Source organism: Bos indicus x Bos taurus, chromosome 10 (genome assembly GCF_003369695.1).
Source record: "Bos indicus x Bos taurus breed Angus x Brahman F1 hybrid chromosome 10, Bos_hybrid_MaternalHap_v2.0, whole genome shotgun sequence".
Lineage (NCBI taxonomy): Eukaryota > Metazoa > Chordata > Mammalia > Artiodactyla > Bovidae > Bos > Bos indicus x Bos taurus.
This window is the reverse complement of record NC_040085.1, coordinates 36,680,931-36,707,425: the sequence shown is the minus strand read 5'-3', so window position 1 is coordinate 36,707,425 and position 26,495 is coordinate 36,680,931. Positions and strand designations below refer to the sequence as shown.

The following is a 26,495-nucleotide window of genomic DNA, read 5'->3' as shown; positions in this document are numbered from 1 at the left end:
AGGCATTCTCAGACAAAGGAAAATAAAGAGAATTTCACCAACAGATGTTTCCTAAAATATTACCAAAGGAAGCTGGAAGTTATCTGAACAGAAAGGAAAGAATTTTTTTTAAAAAAAGAACCTTGGAGGTTTCCCAGGTGGCTCAGTGGTAAAGACTGTCTGCCAATGCAGCAGATGCGAGTTCAATCCCTGATCCAGGAAGATCCCACATGCTGCAGGGCAACTAAGTCCATGTATCACAGCTGTTGAGCCTGTGCTCTAGAGCACAGCAACCACAACTACTGAGCCTGTATATTGCAGCTGTTGAAGCCCGCATGCCCTAGAGGTCGTGTTTTGCAACCAGAGAGGCCCCAATGAGAAGCCTGTGCACTGCAGCTAGAGAGTAGCCCCCGATCTCTGAAACTAGAGAAAAGCCTGCATAGTAACGAAAACCCAGCATGGCCCAAAATAAATAAACAAAAATAAAATATTTTTAAAAAAGAATCTCGGAACATCAGGAAGGAAGAAAGAACATGGTAAGCAAAAATATGGGTAAATATAATAGATTTCCCTTCTCTTCTTTCTAAATTATTTTTGATGATTGCAGTAAAAATTTATAACACTCTCTGATTTGGTTCTAAAGATTGTTGAGGAAGAATTATATATAATTATAAACAATAATAAAGGAATATAAATGTGTGAAGCAAAAACTGATAGAAATGAAAGAAGAAATAGATGAATCCACATAGTTGGAGGCCTCAGGTGCTGCTGTCCATCAGGTCACAGAGTCAGACACGCCTGAGCGACTGAACAACAACAACAACGTAGTTGGAGGCATCAGTCCCTCTTTTGCAAGAACCGATAGAACAAACTAGACAGAAAATCGACAAGGTTATAGAAAAACTCAACAATGGCATCAACCCAAAATAATCAAAACTAATAGAACATTTCACCTAACACCACAGCATATACACTCTTATCAAGTGTCATATTCTGGGCCAGAAAAGCAATACCAACAAAATTTAAAGACCTATAAATCATACAGACTATATTCTCCATCCACAGTGGAATCAAACTAGAAATTAATAACAGAAAGGTAACAGGAAAATCTCAAAACCCTTGGAGACTAAACAACACACTTCTGAATAATTCATGGGTCGAAGAGGAGGTCTTAAAGGGAAGGAAAATACACTGAAATGAATGAAAGTAAAAATACAATGTATATAATTTTGAAGGACACAGCTAAAGCAGTGATGAAAAGGAAATTTATAGCACCATTTGCCAAACTTTTTCATCACCCCAAAACAAAAACTCTATATCCATTAAGCACCCCCCCCCACCCTCTCCGTTCTCTGCTCCCCTCAGCCTCTTTCTACTTTCTGTCTCTATGCATTTGCCTTTTCTAGATATTTCATATAAGTCGAATCTTACAATATATGTCCTTTAGTGTCTGGCAAATTTTTATTTAGCATAATGTTTTCAAGGATCATTTATGCTATAGAGTGCATCAGAACTTTTTTCCTCTTTATGGGTGAGTATTTTGTTCACATGGTTTTCTATTAGGACACTTGGGTTGTTTCCACCTTTTGGCTATTGTGAGTAATATTGCAGCAAGCGTCCATCTACAAGTAACTGATTCCTTGTTTTCAGTTCTTGTGGCTAGGAATAGAATCACTGGACTATATAGTAATCATATGCTTAACTTTTTGAGGAACTGCCAACCATTTTTCACAGCACCATTTTTCATTCCCACCAACAATGTGCAAGAGCTCCCCATATTGTTGCCAACACTTATTATTATACAGTTTTTTTTTAAATTATAGTGATCCTAGTAGGTATGACATAGTATCTCATTGTGGTTTTAATTGTATATCCCTAATGATTAATGACTTACCTGTTGGCTCAGACAGTAAAAGCGTCTGCCTACAATGTGGGAGACCCCAATTCAATCCCTGGGTCAGGGAGATCCCCTGGCGAAGGAGATGGCAACCCACTCCAGCATTCTTGCCTGGAAAATCCCATGGACGGAGGAGCCTGGTAGGCTACAGTTCATGGGGTCGCTAAGCGTCAGACATGACTGAGCAACTTCACTTTCAATGATTAATGATAGAGTGAATGAATGAATAAATGCATAAACAGGCTTACTAGTTTAATAAATTTCTATCACAAAGGGTAAATCACTCTTTTAGTCTATATTATTATATTACTGTACAAGAGCACTAATATTTGTTTTAAAAACGATAAAGCATAACTCAGCATTTGTATTTATTTGTCTTGCTTATACAAATACTCTTTTTGTAATATGTAATATTGTTTATCCATACATCATGGTGACTATAGATTATCTCCTTTTACAGAATATTGCAACTAATACATAGTGATTTTGTCTGTCTTTGTTTCTTGCCACATGTTAGGCCATGGCCTCTTGGGAAATGAGTTGAACAAAATGAATTAGAGCTCTGCCATTGTACAGCAAGGGGGTTCATTTGAATAGGCACAAGCAGACTGTGCCTTTAATACTGTGTATAAATAGGCCTTTTTTCAGGGCACACCCTGAGGAAACTATGAATCATTTTGATATTAAATTGTAATATAGAGAAAACTTGGTATAACAATACATTTTAATTATTATCAATGTGACTTGTGATAAAATAATGTATTTATAAAACATCTCCTAGCAAGCACCATGGTGCTATATATTCAATCATCACATTATGAAATCTCAATAAGAAGCTGTCTAAACCACACTCCAAAAGTTTAAAATTTCCCTCTCCAAAATAAAAGTGAAAGTACATTGCCATTTTAACCTCAGAAGGCCTCAATGAGCTTCCACTGATTCAAGGTAAGGGGAGGAGTTCAAGGGGAAGATATTACCCTCCTCACCACCTTTGTATAGGGAAAGCCCTAGGATTTTGATACTAGTCATAACCAGAGGCCAGCAGTCATGCAAGATTAGAACTATTCCAGTCATTCTTCTCTTAGAAATTATGCCCTTTTCTCAAGGTTCAAGCTGAATAGTCATAAGCCTGTATCTTAGACTATTTGTATCATGTCAAACAACTTCCTTGTTTTCTGTTTACACTTTTAATCTAACTTTTATCCCCAGTATTAATTAATAGTTAACATTTCAGGACACCTAGCACATAGCACGGAGAAGGCAATGGCACCCCACTCAAGTACTCTTGCCTGGAAAATCCCATAGACGGAGGAGCCTGGTGGGCTGCAGTCCATAGGGTCGCACAGAGTCGGACACGACTGAAGTGACTTAGCAGCTTAGCAGCACATAGCAGGCACTGGCTCAATGGTTAACTGTTGGATGAGTGAATGAATGATTTAAAGAACGATATCTTGATCCTCTCTCACCTTCGTCAGTATAAGCTGTATGCAGTTTAAAATATTTGTTTCTATACCAAAAGCCAGGCTGTTCAAATATACTAACCTCAATAAATAATTAACCTTGAGAATAGAAAGTTACAAAAAAGCAAATTAATTTGCCAATTATTCTGGCAGGGTGTGGCATTAGTCTGATTCTATGGTGTCCTTAAACAAAGGAAGCACTGTTTCAAACTTAATCTGATGAAAGTGAAACGTTCTAAGGCAAATGAATAAATTAAATACAGTAGAAAGCTTTTGCCACATTGGTGTAAAGAGTTAGAATCAATAACTGCGACAAAGTTTGCTAAATATCAGGATTTTAATGTATTGTTTTGGTTTGGGGACGTGATTTATTTCACCTCAGATCAAAATCAGTGTAACAAATAGCCATGTTGTAATGGAGTGCTACTGTCGCATAAAAGTCAAAGATATTTAAATTGAGGACAATAACCCCACAAGTTTAATTTATGAGTCTAGCAGCGTGACACCGTATAAGTAACTGTGTTCACTTAAGGATTTATTCTGATATTTGAAAACCTGCCACAAGAAATGAACTTCTGATAGACATTGTGAGATACTGTGTATTAACTACACTAAAGGCTTTTCCTTCAGAGTGTGCCCAAGAAGTAAATGTTTATTACCTCTCGTTAATCCATTGTTCCTTTATTAAATGTAACAGAATCGGGGTTAGCCCATATGGGCGTGTCTCTGAAATGCAAATAACCTATCATAAAGAAAATCCTGTCCGCAGCAGCGAAACTGTCGCGCGGTTGCGAGGCGCCGCGGGGCCGGGAGGCTTTCTTGGGAGGAGGAAGCCCAGGACTGGACTGAGATCCGCAGACCGCGGAGATCCTCGCCCCCTGGCGGTACCCCTCTCTCCTCTCCCCCTGCGCCTCCGGAGTCTCCGTCCTAGACAAGCCCCGCCTCACCTTCCCCTAGTGACCCAGCCTCTCACCCCCTTCCCCAGCACCGAACCCTCCTTCGTGTCCCACCCCACCCTCCTCCGTGCCCCACCTTCCGCAGGCCCCGGGCTACTCTCGTCTCCAGCCCTGCGGGTCCCGCCTCTCACACCCCAGACGGCCCCGCCTGTCCCTGCCCAGGTGGCCCCACCTTCCCTTTCGGAGGCCCCGCCTCCCCACTTCCTCATTCCTCAGTAGTGGGCTGGGCTGGACCAAGCTGGCGGTTGGTGCTGGAAGCAGTGCACTGGGCTCGTTCTTTATCTTGTTGGCGGGTGATCTTAACGCCTTCTTTTCTTCAACCGCGTCAGCTCTCCTCTGGTGTTCTTTTCCGGCTATGCGGTCCAGGGTCTGGCCTTAGGCTAGTCCCCTGCTTGGTTGTTGCTGAGGCGGTAAGCCGGGACCCGGTTTACCCACAAGCCTTCTCTCCCGGCTGCCAGGGCAGAAACCCTGTGGGTCTGACCCCATTAACGTTCCCCTGAAGGACTGATTTATAAATGACTCGAGCGCAAGTGAATGGACGTGTGTATACAGGTTGAGACATTCCATTTGGAATGAATGCAGAATCGATTCTGACATTTAGTGCCTCAAAATTAACTGTCATTCAGGTTATGTTTGAAAGAGCAATGTTAATAAGTAAAAACTTAGATAAAAGCTGGCAAGGATGCGGCGAAAATGGAAACCTTGTGCATCGTCGGTGGAGTTGCAAACGAGTTTAGCTGCTATGGAAAACAGTATGGCTGTGTCTCAAGAAAGAGTAGAACGACCACATGATCCAGCAATTCCACTTCTGGATGTACAATTGAAATTTGCTAAGAAAGTAAAACTTAAATGTCGCCCCCACAAAAAAGTAAACACGTGAGGTGACGGATGTGTTAACTTGATGGCAGAAATCCTTTTACAATGGACACAATTCATTACATTGTACACGACCTTAAATGTCTTACAATTTTATTTGAAAATTGTTCCTCAATAAAGCTGAAAGAAAAGTGACTGATGCAAATTTGTGCATAATTAACTTTGTACTGGGTATTATGTATATCACTAATTCATAAAATAATACAGGTGAAAAGTATAGAATGATGAAATAGTGGTTAGTGTAACTGATAGTGGTTCAATTTAAATCATCAATTATACATCAAGTTGAGAGACATACTGCCACTAAAAGTATAGTGACAAATTTGAAAAGCAGAACATAAAAGTTTTACTTATCTTAAAAAATGGATATGAGTATAAAAGGGTGATTGTAGAAGGATACAGAATGCAAAATAGAAAATCAGACTCCTTACAGGAGGTCAAGGCTGACTCATCCTTTTGGGGTGCCCTGAAGATGCCTGGAGCTCTTTCAGTTCCTGCCCTTTCTGAGTTTTGGTTAGCCAGAGTTTCCTCTGTGAGCTTCCCTAAATTAGAGGACAGAGTATGCTGCAATAATAGACACCCCAAAATATAATGATTTACATGAGATAGGCGTGTTACCAAATCAAACTTGAGTCCACTTAACTGTGTGAAGTAAAGTCGATCTAATGACACTAGGTGGTGGTGAAAGAAAATGCAGCTTTTATTGCAGACACCGAGCAGAGTCTAGGTCGCTAATCCTCAAAAGGCCCAGACTCCTCAGTGGCCTTCAGGGAAAGGTTTTTAAAGATAGGATGAGCAAGAAGGTTACAGGGTGTGTGATCAGCTCATGCACATTCTTCTGATTGATTGGTGGTGAGATAATTAGAAGTCAACATCATCACCCTTCTGATACCAGCTGGTCTGCAGCCTACATTCTTGTGGGCAGCATACTGTTAACTTCTTCCACCTAGTGGGAGTTTCAGTATCTGCAAAGCAGCTCAAAGAACATGGCTCAGAACATTATCTATAGCCCTTGATGAGGCCCTAGAAGTCCTTGACTTCACTTCATGGCTAAACTCTTATTATTTTTCTTGCTTGTCTGTTTTCTTTTGTTTTTACATTTTCTCACTTCTCTGATTAAATTTATTCTTTGGAACTCAGGGAAGGCTGAGGATGCTAAAGTTTTTCTACAAAATAAAGACAGGCAGAGGATATGAGTTGCTTGGGAGGGTATGTCTTGGGAAAGCCACATAGGGTTCTGCTTGGTTACAGGAACTTACTTCTCATGTAACAGTCTGGAGGTAGAAGTGGCCCAGGCAAACAGGGTTGTTCAACTCCAGTAAGTTATCCATGGGCTCTGGTTTCTTTCCTCTTAATGCTGCACATCACCTCACCAGAGGTGAGGTCCGACTCTGCAACCCTGGGGACTGCAGCACCCCAGGCTTCTCTGTCCTTCACCATCTCCCAGAGTTTGCTCAAACTCATGTCCGTTGTGTTGATGATACCATCCATCTCATCCTCTGTCGCCCCCTCCTCCTCCTGCCTTCAATCTTCCCCAGGATTATGATCTTTTCCAATGAGCCAGCTCTATATATCAGGTGGCCAAAGTATTGGAGCTTCAGCTTCAGCATCAGTCCTTCCAATGAATATTCAGGGTTGATTTCCTTTAGGATTGACTGGTTTGATCTCCTTGCTGTCCAAGGGACTCTCAAGAATCTTCTCCAGCACTACAATTCAAAAGCATCAGTTAATTCTTTGGCACTCAGCTTTTTTTATGGTCCAACTCTCACATCCATACATGACTACTGAATGTGTCCATCACTGTTTCCACTTTTTCCCCATCTATTTGCCATGAAGTGATGGGACCAGATGCCATAATCTTAGTTTTCTGAATGTTGAGTTTTAAGCAAGCTTTTTCACTCTCCTATTTCATCCTCATCAAGAAGCTTTTCAATTGCTCTTCGTTTTCTGACATTAGAGTGTTATCATTTTCCTTATTTGCATGATTAAAGCTGGGGCACTGCCAGAGGTTTGCATTGGCGCCATCTAGTGCTGGGGGAGAATTCCCTGGTGGCTCAGACAGTAAAAGCATCTGCCTACGATGCGGGAGATCCCGGTTTGATCCCTGGGTTGTGAAGATCCCCTGAAGAAGGAAATGGCAACCCACTCCAGTTTTCTTGCCTGGAAAATCCATGGACAGAGAAGCCTGGCAGGATACAGTCCATGGGGTCGCAAAGAGTTGGACATGACTGAGCGACTTCACTTCAGTGCTGGGGTAAGGGCAAAAGAGCAGAGTTGATTTATTTTTCAGCAAGTGATGCAGAAGTGGCACATATCACTTTTACTGAGAACTTGACCACACTTGGCCTTAAGAGAAACTAGGAAATGTGGTCTCTAGCCGGGGCTTCATGTGCTCAACTGAAAATTTATTAGTTTAGTAAAAGGAAAGAACAGACTTTGGGGGACAGCTCTCATTCTGCCACATTTCTTCTGTCGACAAAAAAAAAGTTAGTCAATCTAAGAATTGGAAAATTTTATTCCAACCAAATTTGAGGATTATAACTCAGGAAGAGTGTATCAGAAAGCTCTGAGAACATTGTAGAAGTATAGGCACAGTTATAAGTTTTTTTGACACATCAAATGATGTATATGGACAGATTACATAATAAAGATCTAAACGCCATTGTGGTAGGTCATGTGACCCCTTCCTTACAAGATCAAGAAGAAATGTTATCTTTGAAGGAGTTGCCTTGTTGGTGCTAGGAGAATGTTGCTGTTTAAGGTTGGGGAGACGTTCCTGCTGATGGGGACGGTTTGGTTAATCCATGATGCAGATACACTATGCACGGTGGCAGGAGAGAGGAGGCCAAAAGGCAGAATTTTTTATATTTAAATTTTTCTTATCTTGCCATAAAACATACATTTTTATTTTTTAAATTTTTTTCATAAAATATACATTTTATTTCACACTCCTCTTCCCTTCCAATTAATCCCTTCTTAAGTGGAGTTTGTTACTTCAGTTTACAGACAGTCCTTACTGCTTGCAATTGAGGTACCCTAACTGATGCCTCATTCTTCAGGTCTCAATTTAAATGACACCTCCTCAAGGAGGCTTATTTAGCTGTTACCCAAAAACTCTGTTCTCTTGGTGGGTGTTGATCCAAGCCAAAGATTGAAAGAAGGAAGGATTTATTTCTTGCAGCAGAAAAGGAGAACACCAGGAATCTTTCCCAAGCAGTGAGCTCAGAACTGCAAAACTTTAAGCTAAGGGTAAATGCATAATCATGAAGGGGCTTGGGCAGAGGAGAAGCCAGCACAGATTCGCTGCAAAGATAAGCAGAGTCTAAGCTTTAGTTGATTAAAGTCATCAGGGTCTGACCAATGGTCAACATCATCATCCCTTAGGTTCCAGTTAATCTGGGAGTTAAGCACTTCAGGCTAATCTTTACTACTGAAACAGAACTGGGAGTCTTTATAAATGATTTATTATCTGTGCTTTTGTTACTTCTCTTGCCTCATAACAGTCACTTGTTCCTGCATTCTTTTTTTCCCTTAAGATTATTCATAAGAGACTTGTTCAAGGATAAGCATTGGGACCAAGGTTGGATCACAGAATGACTTAGGCTAAAATGCCTTCTCTTACGTCAGGAACAGTATGAAAAGGCAAAATGATAGGATACTGAAAGAGAAACTCCCCAGGTCAGTAGATGCCCAATATGCTACTGGAGATCAGTGGAGAAATAACTCCAGAAAGAATGAAGGGATGGAGCCAAAGCAAAAAGAATACCCAGCTGTGGATGTGACTGGTGATAGAAGCAAGGTCCGATGCTGTAAAGAGCAATATTGCATAGGAACCTGGAATGTCAGGTCCATGAATCAAGGCAAATTGGAAGTGGTCAAACAAGAGATGGCAAGAGTGAATGTCGACATTCTAAGAATCAGCGAACTGAAATGGACTGGAATGGGTGAATTTAACTCAGATGACCATTATATCTACTACTGCAGGCAGGAATCCCTCAGAAGAAATGGAGTAGCCATCATGGTCAACAAAAGAGTTCGAAATGCAGTACTTGGATGCAATCTCAAAAACGACAGAATGATCTCTGTTCGTTTCCAAGGCAAACCATTCAATATCACTGTATTCCAAGTCCATGCCCCAACCAGTAACCTCTGAAGAAGCTGAAGTTGAACGGTTCTATGAAGACCTACAAGACCTTTTAGACCTAACATCCAAAAAAGATGTCCTTTTCATTATAGGGGACTGGAATGCAAAAGTAGCAAGTCAAGAAACACCCGGAGTAACAGGCAAATTTGGCCTTGGAATACGGAATGAAGCAGGGCAAAGACTAATAGAGTTTTGCCAAGAAAATGCACTGGTCATAACAAACACCCTCTTCCAACAACACAAGAGAAGACTCTACACATGGACATCACCAGATGGTCAACACCGAAATCAGATTGATTATATTCTTTGCAGCCAAAGATGGAGAAACTCTATACAGTCAGCAAAAACAAGACCAGGAGCTGACTGTGGCTCAGATCATGAACTCCTTATTGCCAAATTCAGACTTAAATTGAAGAAAGTAGGGAAAACCATTAGACCATTCAGGTATGATCTAAATCAAATCCCTTATGATTATAAAGTGGAAGTGAGAAATAGATTTAAGGGACTAGATCTGATAGATAGAGTGCCTGATGAACTATGGATGGAGGTTCGTGACATTGTACAGGAGACAGGGATCAAGACCATCCCCATGGAAAAGAAATGCAAAAAAGCAAAATGGCTGTCTGGGGAGGCCTTACAAATAGCTGTGAAAAGAAGAGAAGTGAAAAGCAAAGGAGAAAAGGAAAGATATAACTATCTGAAAGCAGAGTTCCAAAGAATAGCAAGAAGAGATAAGAAAGCCTTCCTCAGGGATCAATGCAAAGAAATAGAGGAAAACAACAGAATGGGAAAGACTAGAGATCTCTTCAAGAAAATTAGAGATACCAAAGGAACATTTCATGCAAAGATGGGCTCGATAAAGGACAGAAATGGTATGGACCTAACAGAAGCAGAAGATATTAAGAAGAGATGGCAAGAATACACAGAAGAACTATACAAAAAAGATCTTCACAACCCAGATAATCACGATGGTGTGATCACTGACCTAGAGCCAGACATCCTGGAATGTGAAGTCAAGAGGGCCTTAGAAAGCATCACTACAAACAAAGCTAGTGGAGGTGATAGAATTCCAGTTGAGCTATTCCAAATCCTGAAAGATGATGCTGTGAAAGTGCTGCACTCCATATGCCAGCAAATTTGGAAAACTCAGCAGTGGCCACAGGACCGGAAAAGGTCAGTTTTCATTCCAATCCCTAAGAAAGGCAATGCCAAAGAATGCTCAAACTACCACACAATTGCACTCATCTCACACGCTAGTAAAGTAATGCTCAAAATTCTCCAAGCCAGGCTTCAGCAATATGTGAACCATGAACTTCCTGATGTTCAAGCTGGTTTTAGAAAAGACAGAGGAACCAGAGATCAAATTGCCAACATCCACTGGATCATGGAAAAAGCAAGAGAGTTCCAGAAAAGCATCTATATCTGCTTTATTGACTATGCCAGAGCCTTTGACTGTGTGGATCACAATAAACTGTGGAAAATTCTGAAAGAGATGGGAATACCAGACCACCTGATCTGCCTCTTGAGAAATTTGTATGCAGGTCAGGAAGCAACAGTTAGAACTGGACATGGAACAACAGACTGATTCCAAATAGGAAAAGGAGTTCGTCAAGGCTGTATATTGTCACCCTGTTTATTTAACTTATATGCAGAGAACATCATGAGAAACACTGGACTGGAAGAAACACAAGCTGGAATCAAGATTGCCGGGAGAAATATCAATAACCTCAGATATGCAGATGACACCACCCTTATGGCAGAAAGTGAAGAGGAACTCAAAAGCCTCTTAATGAAAGTGAAAGTGGAGAGTGAAAAAGTTGGCTTAAAGCTCAACATTCAGAAAACGAACATCATGGCATCCTGTCCCATCACTTCATGGGAAATAGATGGGGAAACAGTGGAAACAGTGTCAGACTTTATTTTTTGGGCTCCAAAATCACTACAGATGGTGACTATAGCCATGAAATTAAAAGACACTTACTCCTTGGAAGAAAAGTTATGACCAACCTAGATAGCATATTCAAAAGCAGAGACATTACTTTGCCAACAAAGGTCCGTCTAGTCAAGGCTATGGTTTTTCCTGTGGTCATGTATGGATGTGAGAGTTGGACTGTGAAGAAGGCTGAGCACCGAAGAATTGATGCTTTTGAACTGTGTTGTTGGAGAAGACTCTTGAGAGCCCCTTGGACTGCAAGGAGATCCAACCAGTCCATCGTGAAGGAGATCAGCCCTGGGATTTCTTTGGAAGGAATGATGCTAAAGCTGAAACTCCAGTACTTTGGCCACCTCATGTGAAGAGTTGACTCATTGGAAAAGACTCTGATGCTGGGAGGGATTGGGGGCAGGAGGAGAAGGGGACGACAGAGGATGAGATGGCTGGATGGCATCAATGACTCGATGGACGTGAGTCTGAGTGAACTCTGAGAGTTGGTGATGGACAGGGAGGCCTGGCATGCTGTGATTCATGGGGTCGCAAAGAGTCGGACACGACAGAGCGACTGATCTGATCTGATCTATGTCAGGAAAGTCATGCATGGTTCTCTCTTTCCAGAGATTTCCTACAGCCCCCTCCCCCCTGATCTGCTTACATCATTGCTTTCTCTAAAATAGGTCCTCTCCCCTTTTCCTGTCATTATTGTTTTTATCTCAGCACTTTGTTTACTTTATGGCACTTAACACAACTTGTAACTTTTTTTTTTTTGCTATGTTCTGTCTCCCCACCGTGTCCCTTTTCTTCACCACTATATCTCCATTACCTAGCACACTGCTCATTATTGGATAGACAAAAAATAAATTTTACCTGGTGTTAAATGCATCAAACAGTGGTCAAGAATGACTCAGAGAGTTCTGAAGTGACCAACTACATATATTGGTAGAAAGTGAGAATATAGGAAGTTAGAAACAGTTTGGAGGAAGGGACCAGAAGATGATCAGTTTTGTTTGCACATGTTGAATTTGAAGTTTTGAATAATTTCAATATAACACCTAGTAGGCAGCTTGAAATACAGATTTAGAGCTCTGAAAAGACCATTACATTGGAGCTACAGATTTAAGAACCTTGAGAACTGGTGAGATCAGGCATGAAGAGCATGAAAAAACTACAGAGAAGGTTTAGGAGGATCTACAAAGAATAACATTTATACAGTGGGCAGAAAGAGCAGCAAAACTTTAGAGGACCCAGCAGGGGCTGTCAGCAAGAACCAGGGAGAAACCTTCAGGGAGCAGGTAGTGGTCACAAATAGTTCAGATGGTTGAGCGGGGCATAAATTGTGTCACATAGTCTGAAAGAGTCCCTTAGAACTGCCAATTAGGAGGCTTAGATACGGGAACCTTATAATAATTTCAGTGGGTAGTGGGCTGTGGTCTGAAGACAGAATGTTAGGAAGTGAATGTAGTAACTGTAGAACATGCTTTCAGGAAGGGCAACCATGAAAACATTTTATTTGGAAAGAGAGGCAAGGTCAAAGGACACTTGAAAGAAAGCTTAGAGTCTCTATATAAGAGGGGAGGGGAGAGAGGGAGCGAAGATGGGTGTGGAAATAACTGATGGAAGAATTTGATAGGAGCAGTTGACAGGAAGAGACAACAAAGCGTTACCCTTCTTTGAAAATGTGAAGATAGTGCTCACTTCAGCAGCACATATACTAAAATTGGAGCAATACAAATAACATGGCCCTTCCACAAGGATGACACAAAAATTCGTGAAGTGTTCCATATTTTTTAATTAAAACTACAATGAGGTATCACCTCACACCAATCAGAATGGCTATCACCAAAAATCTACCAACAGTAAATGCTGAAAAGGATGTCGAGAAAAGAGAACCCTCTTGCACTGTTAGTGGGAATGTAAATTGATAGACTCACTATGGAGAGCAGTATGGAGATTCCTTTAAAAACTAGGAATAAAACTACCATATGACCCAGCAATCCCACTACTGGGCATATAACCTGAGAAAACAATAATTGAAAGAGACGCATGTACCCCAGTGTTTTTTGCAGCACTGTTTACAATAGCTAGGACGTGAAAGCAACCTAGATGCCCATGGACAGATGAAAGGATAAAGAAGCTGTGGTACATATATAAAATCGAATATTACTCATCCATAAAAAAGAACACATCTGAGTCAGTCTTAATGAGGTGGATGAACCTAAAGCCTGTTATACAGAGTGAAGTAAGTCAGAAAGAGAGAAACAAATATCATATATTAATGCATATATATGGAATCTAGAAAGATGGTACTGATGAACCTATCTGCAGGGCAGCGATCAAGATGAAGATGTAGAGAACAGATTTGTGGACACAAAGGGAAGAAGAGGGTGGGATGAAAGGAGAGAGTAGCATGGAAACATATACATTACCATCTGTAAAATAGATAGCCAGTGGAAATTTGCTGTATGAAGTAGGGAGCTCAAATCAGGTGCTCTGTGACAACCTAGATGGCTGGGATGGAAAGGGAGGTGGGAGGGAGATTCAAGAGGGAGAGGATGGATATATGTATGTGCTATGCAGTACTCAGTCGCTCAGCCGTGTCCAGCTCTTTGGACACATGCAGACCCCATGGACTGCAGCCCACCAGGCTCCTCTGTCTGTGCGGATTCACCAGGCAAGAATATTGGAGTGGGTTGCCATGCCCTCCTCCAGGGCTATATGTATATCTATGGCTGATTCATGTTGATATATGGCAGAGACTAATACAATACTGTAAAGCAATTATCCTCCAATTAAAAATAAATTTTAAAATGCAAAAATAAATAAATTCAAATATGTATATAAAAGAAAATGTAAAGATAAATTTTAAAGGAGAGCGGAGTAACAAGGAGTTGAGATGTTTCTGACGGCCTTTAAATTATCTACAAAGAGGGAGCAAAATAATGTGTTGCAAGGGAGGAAATGGAGGGGGGATTTGGACTAGTTTTTAAGAGAAAAAGATGGTAAAGATTGTATAAAACAGAAAAGGTCTGCTGATTGCAGATCTACCATGGCTGGAAATTCTTTTTTCCTCCTTCCTCTTTATGCCTTCCTGCCTGGAAAATCCCATGGGCGGAGGAGCCTGGTAGGCTGCAGTCCATGGGGTCGCTAAGAGTCAGACATGACTGAGCGACTTCACTTTCACTTTTCACTTTCATGCATTGGAGAAGGAAATGGCAACCCACTCCAGTGTTCTCGCCTGGAGAATCCCAGGGACGGCGGAGCCTGGTTGGCTGCCGTCTATGGGGTCGCACAGAGTCGGACAGGACTGAAGCGACTTAGCAGCAGCAGCAGCAACCTAGTCTTGCTCCTAAAAGACTTCAGGTCGCCAAATACTAATTCTTGCACAGTCTACTCCAATACTAGATTTTCTCCCCCAACAATAACGGGCAATGAACGGACGGCTCCCCCACCTCTCTTCAACAGTGAAAGTTAAGCTGGCCTCCAGCACTTCTGTGGACCCCAACCCCCGCTACTATGGATCACATTCCTTGGTACAGCGAAGACACCTCCTAAATGCTTGCTGTGGACAATGGTAGATTTAGGGACAGAAGGTCCGGTTCCTTCGTAAATAACTTCTTCACAGAGTGCAGCACGTGTTTAAGATCTGCTGAAGAAAGGGAAAAATGAGGGACCGAGCACTGCATTTCCTTTTGTGCTACCTGCGTGTCCGAACACAACACCTATGAGCATTAAGAGCCAACCGACCAACTTTTCTTAAACGAAAATACAATTGCTGCTGCTGCTGCTAAGTCGCTTTAGTCGTGTCCGACTCTGTGCGACCCCAAAGACGGCAACCCACCAGGCTCCGCCGTCCTTGGGATTCTCCAGGCAAGAACACTGGAGTGGGCTGCCATTTCCTTCTCCAGAAAATACAGTAGTCCAAGCAAAACACCAGGAGCCGAAGCTGGAACAAGAAAACGTGCGAGTTCCAAGCCCGCAAACAGACCAGGGCAAGACAATATCTCCGCCCCATGACGTCACATGTCCTCAGCCTCCCGGCCCACCCTGAGCCGGGCGTGTCTTATGCCTGGCAGGGCTTCTGCTTCGCCCCGCCCCAGATGACGTCACAACACCGCAACCTCTAGTATCTCTCTGCCGAGGTTTTTCATCGCCGGGCGCGGTGGCGCGCGCCTGTAGTCCCAGCTACTCGGGAGGCTGAGGCTGGAGGATCGCTTGAGCTCAGGAGTTCTGGGCTGCAGTGCGCTATGCCGATCGGGTGTCCGCACTAAGTTCGGCATCAATATGGTGACCTCCCGGGAGCGGGGGACCACCAGGTTGCCTAAGGAGGGGTGAACCGGCCCAGGTCGGAAACGGAGCAGGTCAAAACTCCCGTGCTGATCAGTAGTGGGATCGCGCCTGTGAATAGCCACTGTACTCCAGCCTGGGCAACATAGCGAGACCCCGTCTCTTTTGTTTATTTATCATCGCCCTGATTTAAGGGAACCTAAATTTTCTGTACAACTAACGGATTCAAATTTTGTGTAAACAACAAACGTTTACCTTTTTCCAGATACTTTTTACGTGTTCAGTAGTTCACTAATGTGTGCATTAAAAACAGACGAGATATAACTGGCCTTTATTACTGGCTCACTCTTTAACACTTGTCTCCTATTTTATGTCTCCTTTACAGTTAAAACTCACTGGTTAACTAGGATATTCGAGGGATTGCACCTACCTCATCACTGACCCCTACTGGACAATCAGCAGAACGTCTTTGCGAAAAGCTGTTATCACCCTCGAAACCAACAGGGGTTGCTCGTTTCCTCACAACCTATTGGAGAAAATGGTTGCTCCGCGTCAGTGGAAAAAATGCACCTCCGAGGCCAGATTTCCTATATTCTTCCCGTAACGGTTAGGTTTGCTAATTTTTATCGCCGTTTCCCTTAGTTAACCGACCTCTCCTCCCCACCCTCCTGCCACTGGATGTAACCTCATTCACCACTAGACTATCAAGGTTTTTGCTTTTAAAGGTTTCTGGCGAAGTATCTAGCCCTTTTGCCAAGCCTTACTTAGTGCGGGTTTACAGGTAGGGCTGACCTTCCAAATACTCCCTCTTTTTAGGGGAACAAGCAAACCTATAAGAGGAACCCAGACGTTCCTGTTATAACCAAGGTAACCGGAACAATGTGGAAAAATGCTGTCAGCCTGTCTCACCTTCTCGGATTGCCCACAGCTAACCTTAGATGGTTTAAAATTCAACATTTAAAAAACGAAGATCATGGCATCCGGTCCCATCGTTTCATGGCAAATAGATGGGGCGGGGGAGGGGTGTGGGAAAGGAAACAGTGGCAGATTTTATTTTCTTGGGCTCCAAAATCACTGCAGATGGTGACTGCAGCCATGAAATTAAAAGACTCTTGCTCCTTGGAAGAAAAGCTGTGGCGAACCTAGACAGCGTATTAAAAAGCAGAGACTGTATATAGTCAAAGCTATGGTTTTTCCAAGTAGTCATGTATGGATGTGAGGGTTGAACCATAAAGAAGGCTGAGCACCGAAGAACTGAAGCTTTCAAAATGTGCTGCTGGAGAAGACTCTTGAGAGTCCCTTGGACTGCAAGGAGATCAAACCAGTCAATCCTGAAGGAAATCAACCCCAAATATTCTTTGAAAGGACTGATGCTGAAGCTGAAGCTCCAGTACTTTGGCCACTTGATGCGAAGAGCCTTCTCAATGAAAAAGACCCTGATGCTGGGAAAGATTGAGGGCAGGAGGAGAAAGGAGTGACAGAGGATGACTTGATTGGATGGCATCACTAACTCAATGGACATGAGTTTGAGGAAACTCCTGGAGATAGTGAAGGACAGGGAAGCCTGTGTGCTGCAGTCCATGGGGTCACAAAGAGTCAGACAGGACTTAGCAACTGAACAACCACCTTAGAGATGGAATTGAAGTGCAGGGAACTTCGAGCACTATATGGGGATGGATCTGGAACTCAACTGGTTAGAGCAATGCCTCAGAGCCCTCCACTGAGCTATGTAGAGCAAGTGTTGTATCTTTGTCTCGTTTTTAAAAGAAATAAGTGAATAAGGTATGAAAGAAGAGACTCTTTAAAATTGTCAGAAGTTTTTGGTGGTCTGTAATAGTAATTTTATCTTTATGAAAGAACTGTCTTAGAGCTTCCCCTTTTAAATTTAGGCATTTTAGGGACAGAACTTCTCAGTTTTGTGGAACTGAGGTGTGGTAGGTAGGATAATGCCCCACAAAAAAGTGAACTTCCTGATGTTATTTTATGAGTTCATAGAGTGAACTTCCTCTATGTTATTTTATGAGGTAAGATAATTCACACATGTGAGTAACTTAAAAATTTTGAGATGGAGAGATTATTCTGGATTATACCTTTGGGCCCAATGTAATTACAAGGATTATTACAATTATATATAAAGGAGGAAGGAAGATCAGAGTCAGAGAGATGTGAACTGGAAGCAGAGATTGGAGTCATGCAGGGTCACCAACCAAGGAATGTGAACAGCCTCTGGAAACTACAGCCCTGCTGACCTGTTTGGGACTTCTGACTTTCAGAACTGTCAGATAAAAAAGTTGTGTTGGTTAAGCCACTCAATTTGTGGTAATTTGTTACAGCAGCAATAGAAAGCAAATAGAAGGTCAGTCTGTACCTGAAAAAACTTGTGAGGTCAGAAAGGAATCATTCCAGTATCTGTCTTCTTTAAAATGCTTGTACTTTTTGTTTAAAAAACTTTTCACGTTCAATAAGTTTTCAGGGTTAATCTTTTTCTGAGGGGTGTGTGTGTGTGTATCTTTCTTTAAAGCATAATATTTTAACAGTCCATCCATTTATTCATCTATCCATTCATTTATCCATCTATCCATTTTTTAAAAGTTTACATGCCAAATATTTACCAGACCCTAGGTAATTAGGTACTAGATACTGATACTACATAATCAGAAATAGGACGGACAAGCCATTGCCTTTGTAGAGCTTCAGGTCTAATGAAAGGTGGGGCAGGGGTCAACGTGCTCAGTCACTCAGCTGTGTACAACTCTTTACAACCCCATGAAATATAGTCCACCGTGGTCCTCTGTCCATGGGCTTTTACAAGCGAGGCAGGGAGGGGGGCGGGGTAACAGTAATTTAAAAATAGGCCCTTTTTAAAGTGATTTGGATTCTCATGATCCCTGCCAAAAATATCTAATTCATTCAGTTCAGTTCAGTCGCTCAGTCGTGTCTGACTGTTATTGATATTTCTCCCGGCAATCTTGATTGCAGCTTGTGCTTCTTCCAGTCCAGCGTTTCTCATGATGTACTCTGCATAGAAGTTAAATAAGCAGGGTGACAATATACAGCCTTGATGAACTCCTTTTCCTATTTGGAATCAGTCTGTTGTTCCATGTCCAGTTCTAACTGTTGCTTCCTGACCTGCATACAGATTTCTTAAGAGGCAGGTCAGGTGGTCTGGTATTCCCATCTCTTTCAGAATTTTCCACAGTTTATTGTGATCCACATAGTCAAAGGCTTTGGCATAGTCAATAAAGCAGATATAGATGTTTTTCTGGAACTCTCTTGCTTTTTCGATGATCCAGTGGATGTTGGAAATTTGGTCTCTGGTTCCTCTGCCTTTTCTAAAACCAGCTTGAACATCTGGAAGTTCACAGTTCACGTATTGCTGAAGCCTGGCTTGGAGAATTTTGAGCATTACTTTACTAGCGTGTGAGATGAGTGCAATTGTGTGGTAGTTTGAGCATTCTTTGGCATTGCCTTTCTTTGGGATTGGAATGAAAACTGACCTTTTCCAGTCCTGTGGCCACTGCTGAGTTTTCCAAATTTGCTGGCATATGGAGTGCAGCACTTTCACAGCATCATCTTTCAGGATTTGGAATAGTTCCACTGGAATTCCATCACCTCCACTAGCTTTGTTCGTAGTGATGCTTTCTAAGGCCCTCTTGACTTCACATTCCAGGATGTCTGGCTCTAGGTCAGTGATCACACCATCGTGATTATCTGGGTCGTGAAGATCTTTTTTGTACAATTCTTCTGTGTATTCTTGCCACCTCTTCTTAATATCTTCTGCTTCTGTTAGGTCCATACCATTTCTGTCCTTTATCGAAACCATCTTTGCATGAAATGTTCCTTTGGTATCTCTAATTTTCTTGAAGAGATCCCTAGTCTTTCCCATTCTGTTGTTTCCTCTATTTCTTTGCATTGATCGCTGAAGAAGACTTTCTTATCTCTTCTTGCTATTCTTTGAAACTCTCCATTCAGGGGCTTATATCTTTCCTTTTCTCCTTTGCTTTTCACTTCTCTTCTTTTCACAGCTATTTGTAAGGCCTCCCCAGACAGCCATTTTGCTTTTTTGCATTTCTTTTCCATGGGGATGGTGTTGATCTCTGTCTCCTGTACAATGTCACAAACCTCCGTCCATAGTTCATCAGGCGCTCTATCTATCAGATCTAGTCCCTTAAATCTATTTCTCACTTCCACTGTATAATCATAAGGGATTTGATTTAGGTCATACCTGAATGGTCTAGTGGTTTTCCCTACTTTCTTCAATTTCAGTCTGAATTTGGCAATAAGGAGTTCATGGTCTGAGCCACAGTCAGCTCCTGGTCTTGTTTTTGCTGACTGTATAGAGCTTCTCCATCTTTGGCTGCAAAGAATATAATCAGTCTGATTTTGGTGTTGACCATCTGGTGATGTCCATGTGTAGAGTCTTCTCTTGTGTTGTTGGAAGAGGGTGTTTGTTATGACCAGTGCATTTTCTTGGCAAAACTCTATTAGTCTTTGCCCTGCTTCATTCCGTATTCCAAGGCCAAATTTGCCTGTTACTCCGGGTGTTTCTTGACTTGCTACTTTTGCATTCCAGTCCCCTATAATGAAAAGGACATCTTTTTTGGATGTTAGTTCTAAAAGGTCTTGTAGGTCTTCATAGAACCGTTCAACTTCAGCTTCTTCAGCATTTCTGGTTGGGGCATAGACTTGGATTACAGTGATATTGAATGGTTTGCCTTGGAAACGAACAGAGATCATTCTGTCATTTTTGAGATTGCATCCAAGTACTGCATTTCGAACTCTTTTGTTGACCATGATGGCTACTCCATTTCTTCTGAGGGATTCCTGCCTGCAGTAGTAGATATAATGGTCATCTGAGTTAAATTCACCCATTCCAGTCCATTTCAGTTTGCTGATTCCTAGAATGTCGACATTCACTCTTGCCATCTCTTGTTTGACCACTTCCAATTTGCCTTGATTCATGGACCTGACATTCCAGGTTCCTATGCAATATTGCTCTTTACAGCATCGGACCTTGCTTCTATCACCAGTCCCATCCACAGCTGGGTATTCTTTTTGCTTTGGCTCCATCCCTTCATTCTTTCTGGAGTTATTTCTCCACTGATCTCCAGTAGCATATTGGGCACCTACTGACCTGGGGAGTTCCTCTTTCAGTATCCTATCATTTTGCCTTTTCATGCTGTTCATGGGGTTCTCAAGGCAAGAATACTGAAGTGGTTTGCCATTCCCTTCTCCAGTGGACCATATTCTGTCAGAACTCTCCACCATGACCCGCCAGTCTTGGGTGGCCTCACAGGCATGGCTTAGTTTCATTGAGTTAGACAAGGCTGTGGTCCTAGTGTGATTAGATTGACAAGTTTTCTGTGAGTATGGTTTCAGTGTGTCTGCCCTCTGATGCCCTCTTGCAACATCTACTGTCTTACTTGGGTTTCTCTTACCTTGGACGTGGGGTATCTCTTCATGGCTGCTCTAGCAAAGCGCAGCCTCTGCTCCTTACCTTGGACGAGTCTGAATGCCTAAAATATCCAATACCAAAAAAATTTCTCCTGGCCTGGGTTAAAATATGGTTTTCAGAAGGTCATTGTCACAATGCACTTTGTTTGGCATTTACTCAACACCATTACTAAATATGTAATTTAACCCTCTACCCAATACTTAGTAATACTCTACAATTTCCTACAATATCCATGAAAGAAGTATGCAGTTGACCATACTTTTTTCTAAGCCTTTAATTTTGTTAACAGTGGAATATCTTAGACATTCAGCAACTTTAAGGTTTTATGTTTTCAAACCTACTAAGCCTTATCCTTTATGGTTTCTGTTTTTGGTGTTTGCTTTGAAGGGTCTCACCATTCCAAGAACATATACATAATGACGTTAATGTTTTAGGACTCTCTTATCTTCAGAGTACACACATACTTGATTAAAAAATAATGTTTTGTCCCTCCAAAACAATGCATTTTGTTCTTAAGCCTGCTTTGCTTTACTATTAATATTAGAACACTTACTTTCTTAAAACATTTTTTGCTTATTTGCCTTGTGTGTGTTATCTATAGGGTATACTGTAGATCGAATGTTTGTGCCCCCTCAAAATTCCATATGTTGAAACCAACCCACAAGGTCATAGTATTTGGACATGGGGACATAGTATTAGGTTATGGGGGTGAAGTCCTCATGAATGGGATTAAGTGCCCTTGTGAAAGAAACCCTAGAGAGCTCCTTTGCTGCTTCCACCACAAGAGGGCACAATAAAAAGATGCCTATCTATGAACCAGGAAGCAGTTCTTCACCAGATCTTATACTTCCCAGTCTTCAGAACTGTGAGAAAAAAAGTATTTATTACTTAAGCCACCCAAACTATGGTATTTTTGTTACAGTAGCCTGAAGGGACTAAGACAGTGTAGAATAAACTACTCCAAAGTTTTGTTGTTTGAAATAACTATTTTATCTCATTATTTTGAGGGTCAGGAATTTGGGCAAAGCTCTGCTGAACAACGGAGAAGGCAATGGCACCCCACTCCAGTACTCTTGCCTGGAAAATCCCATGGACAGAGGAGCCTGGTAGGCTGCAGTCCATGGGGTCGCTAAGAGTTGGGCAGGACTGAGCAACTTCATTTTCACTTTTCGCTTTCATGCATTGGAGAAGGAAATGGCAACCCACTCCAGTGTTCTTGCCTGGAGAATCCCAGGGACAGGGGAGCCTAGTGGGCTTCTGTCTATGGGGTCGCACAGAGTCGGACACGACTGAAGCGACTTAGCAGCAGCAGCAGCTGCTGAACAATTCTACTCCAGGTGATACTGCCTGTGGTCACTTACTGGTATTCAGCTGTTGGCTGGTCTGATCTGGACAGTCCAAGGTGCCTTGATTGATATGTCTGGTACCTTGGTAGGCTTGACTGCAAAACTTTCAGTCATGACACTCCCTCTCCATGTAGTATTCAGGACTCTCTGTGGCAGATTGTGAGACTTCTTACACAGTGACTCACTCTTCAAGAGACCAAGTTGAAAGTTACCAGTCCTCTTAAAGGCTAAAGGCAGAAAGAGCATAGCATCGCTTCTGTCTGCTGTGCTTTATTAGTTAAAGCAGCCATGGGCCAGCCTATATCCAAAGGTGTGGAGAGAACAGAACCTCCTCTATGGATGTTAAAGAATTTGTGGCCAGGACTCCCCTGATGGTTCAGTGGTTAAGATTCTGTGCTTCTATTGCAGGGGGCACATATTTAATTCCTGATTAGGGAACTAAGATGTCACTCTGAGCAGCCAAAAAAAAAAAAAAAGAATTTGTAACTATTTTAATCCCCCGTATGTATCCATTACCTGTATTTTGTTTTTAACTTCTGTGAGATACGTCATACATATGAAAGATACAAATGTAAAATTTAAAGTGTTTATAAAATAACCAACTATATAACTGGTATTCAGAAATAGAACTTGCTAGCATCCTAGAAGCCCATACCCAAATAGCCTTCCTCTTGGACATAACCACTATTCTAACTTTGTGACATTATCCTGTTATACTTTATGGTTTTACCACCTGTATATGCATCTCTAAATAGTTTTTCCTCCTTCAAGCAGTGTTGACTTCTAGGAAGTTCTTGATTGCATTAAGACAATTTATTTCTCTGAAACTGTAACCCCAGGGGTTACAGATAATAAATCAAACATTTTCATCCCTCAACACTTCAACCATTTCTTGCCCTGCATTGTTCCAATCTCATTTTACCTTTCTGTTTGTCCAGTTTGTGTATCTGTCTTGGAAAGTAATAGCCCCAATAGAGAGCATAATATTCTATTTCTGGTTTATCATCTAAGTGTAGAATGTCTCATCTTTCATTCTAGATCCCAAACTTCTACTGAGAAAGCCAGATAACACTGATGCCTAATGCTGACTTTACAAGGGACAAAAATACCTGATATACAACAATGCTTGGGGCTCAATTTATGGCTGTTGAATGAATAAATGGATGAATTTTAAAACCTCGTAAAAAGTTGGCATACTGGAACATGGCACAGTAGGGAACTCCTAGGTTCTGTCTGTTCCTCTCAGAAGCAATAAAAAAGCTGGCAAAAACTGTTAGAATCATGTTTTTTAGAACTTTAGAATCTTAAGTTTAAAAATTTACAGCAACCAGGAAAATGTTTAATGAATTAAAAAAAACCTACAGAATTTCAGTACTGGAGCTCTGTGGCATTTTCATTTTCTCTGTTCCATTCCCCACTCTTCAGTTCAGCAGGAAAAGACGCTCTAAGGGATTTATTATATTTTTGGCACACTCTTCCTTACCTCATGGTGGAGTAGCAGTGAAATTTCTCCTTAGTAGTCAGAACAAATCACTGCAGCCAGCGTAGCAACTCCCTTGTTTGCTTTTGATTCAGAGGAACAAAGAGCCCAAAATTACTAGGCAGCAGTCTAAACTTTTAGTTCAATGGAATCATTATTGTGTCTTCTAGAAGAAGCATTTCTCCCTTTAGGCCTGAGACCTCTAGGCCAGCAGATTACAAGCCCACAACGGGCAGGATGAAAAATTTTTGCTAGTGAGTTACTAGAGGTAGTAGTGAATAATGCCATTCCCATTTCCAGCCCTTCTTTCCTGGATTCATGAATATTGGCTATGGGAGAAATAGCACCCTATATTGGACACTGAGTCAGAGTATATAGACCCTCCTGAAGAACCTTGCCTCAGTCCTGTGAAGTATTGGCACCTAGCTGTGTTGTAACTGAATCCTTGAAAGGTTATGCCATCATTCTATCAAGTCAGTTGCTTCAGGATGGTGGGGGAAATGGTAAAACCGGTAAAATCCATGAGAACAAGCCCATTACTCTACTTCATTTGCTGTGAAATGAGTTTTTGATCAGAAGCAATGCTGTGTGAAAAACCATGTTGCTGGAAAAGGCATTCTGTAAGCCCTGGATGGTAGTTTTGGCAGAAGCATTGCATGGAGGGTAGGCAAATCTGTGGCCAAATATATGTCTGTTCCAGTAACAACAAAACCTCGCCCCTTCCACGATGGAAGTAGTCCTGTGTAATCAATGTGCCTCTAGGTAGTGGCTGATCACCTTGGGGAAGGGTACCATGTCTAGGACTCAGTGTTGGCCTTTGCTGCTGGCCAGTTAGGCACTTGGCACTGGCTGCAGCCATCTGCCTTGGTGAGTGGAAGTCCATGTTGCTGAGCCCCTGCGTAAGCTCCACCCCTGCCCCTGCCACCATGGCTACCCTGTTCATGATCCCTTTGGCTAATGACAGAGGTAGCTGGGGAAGGAATTTGGTTAGTATCTACAGAATAAGTTGGTCATCTTTCCACTTGATTATTAAAATCCTTCTCTACTTAGATCAATCTTTGGTGAGCATATTTATGGGATCCAAATACCTCCATATTCTCCACCTATTTTGATAGGTCTGTCCACATACCTCTCCCAGACTTCATCATCACCCATTTTCAAATTACATTCCTTCCCAAGTCCCTGACCATCTAGTCAAACAATTGGCCTCAGCCCATGAATTGGTGTATAATTGCATAGCTGGAAATTTCTCCTTCCAAGCAAAATGAACAACCAGGTACTCTGCTCAAAGTTCTGCCTGCTAGGAGGATTTCCTTCATCACATCCCTTCAGGGAATGTCCCAGAAGGGGTCAATAGTGCTGCAGCTGTCTGTTTTAGGGTTGACATATCATACAGAACTACCTATACACCAGGCCCAAGTCTTCTCTTCCTCTGTCAACTGATTATAGGGAACTCCACATGAGGCCATAGGTGCAGGCTGGGAGAGAGAAGGTGGTGTAGCAGGAGTGAGGAACATGGGCATTTGGACCACATCTTCATGTAGCTAATTTGTGCCTTCAGAACCTGCTTGGGTCTGATCTCATATCTACCAATTCCATTTGATGATGGAGGGCTACTGTTCACCCCCAACTTTATAGCACGGTGGGTTAGGTAACACTCAGTCCATGATAGGCAGCTCAGGTTGCACGATAACTTTGGAGGCATGTGGTTAAGCATTCAGTTTCTCCAAAGCCCAGCAGCAGGCCAAATGCTGTTTCTTAAATGGAGAGCAGTTATCCACAGAGCATGGCAGGGCTTTGTTTCAAAATTCTAAGAGCCTACAGGGTGCTTCATCTACAGGGCCCTGCCAAATGCTGCGAACTGCATGCCTGTCTGCCGCAGCCACTGCAAGCCCCATTGGACCTGCTGGATCACATGTGGCAGAGCAACTGGCATGGCAGCCTGGACCTGATGCACAGCCTTCTCTTGATATGGACCCCACTCAAAATTAATAGCTCTTTGGGTCCCTCAGTAAATGGGCCAGAGTGACATACCTAAAGGAGGACTATGTTGTCTCCAAAATCCAAACAGGCCCACTGGTGTTGCACCTCTTTTTTAGTTGGAAAGGAGCCAGATGCAACAACTTAAACTTCACATTAATAAGGGATATCTTGACATATACCACACCACTGGATCCCTAGAAATTTCTCTGAGGCAGTTCTCTGAATTTTCGTCAGATTTATTTTCTCTCTCTGACACTACTCTATACTTACCTATAAGTATAGAGTAGCTGCTGTGTCTTTTCCCCTAAGTCTAATCACTGTGGTGTCATCAATGTAACGGATCCATGTGGTATCTGGTGGAAGAGAAAGGTGATCAAGGTTCTGGCAAATTAAATTATGATGTAGGACTTGAGAGCTGATACTCCTGAAGTAGCACAGTAAAGGTGTATTTCTGGCCTTGCCAGTTGAAAGTAAACTGCTTCTTGTGGTCTTTCTAACAGAGGCAAAGACATAAGTAGATCAATAGCTGCATACAAGGTGCTGGGGCTGTGTTAATTTGCTCAAGCAATGAAACCTCATCTGATATAGCAACTCCAACAGGAGTCCCCACCAGGTTAATCTTACAACATGCACTGTTATTCTCCAGGGTCCATCCATCTCTTGCACAGGCTGATTAGGTGAGTTGAATGGGATGTCATGGGA

At 42.1% G+C, this 26,495-nt stretch overlaps 1 long non-coding RNA gene and 1 pseudogene across 1 annotated transcript in view; both read left to right on the top strand.

Moving 5' to 3' along the window:
• The window catches only part of LOC113900184, a 160,517-nt gene extending 143,993 nt beyond the window's left edge, over positions 1-16,524 (top strand). Inside the window, exon 3 of the long non-coding RNA XR_003513079.1 lies at positions 15,915-16,524. This is a non-coding gene — a long non-coding RNA (uncharacterized LOC113900184). The remainder of the gene's footprint in view (positions 1-15,914) is intronic.
• On the top strand, positions 12,933-13,033 carry LOC113900512 (annotated as a pseudogene).
• Positions 16,525-26,495: the final 9,971 nt, after the last annotated feature.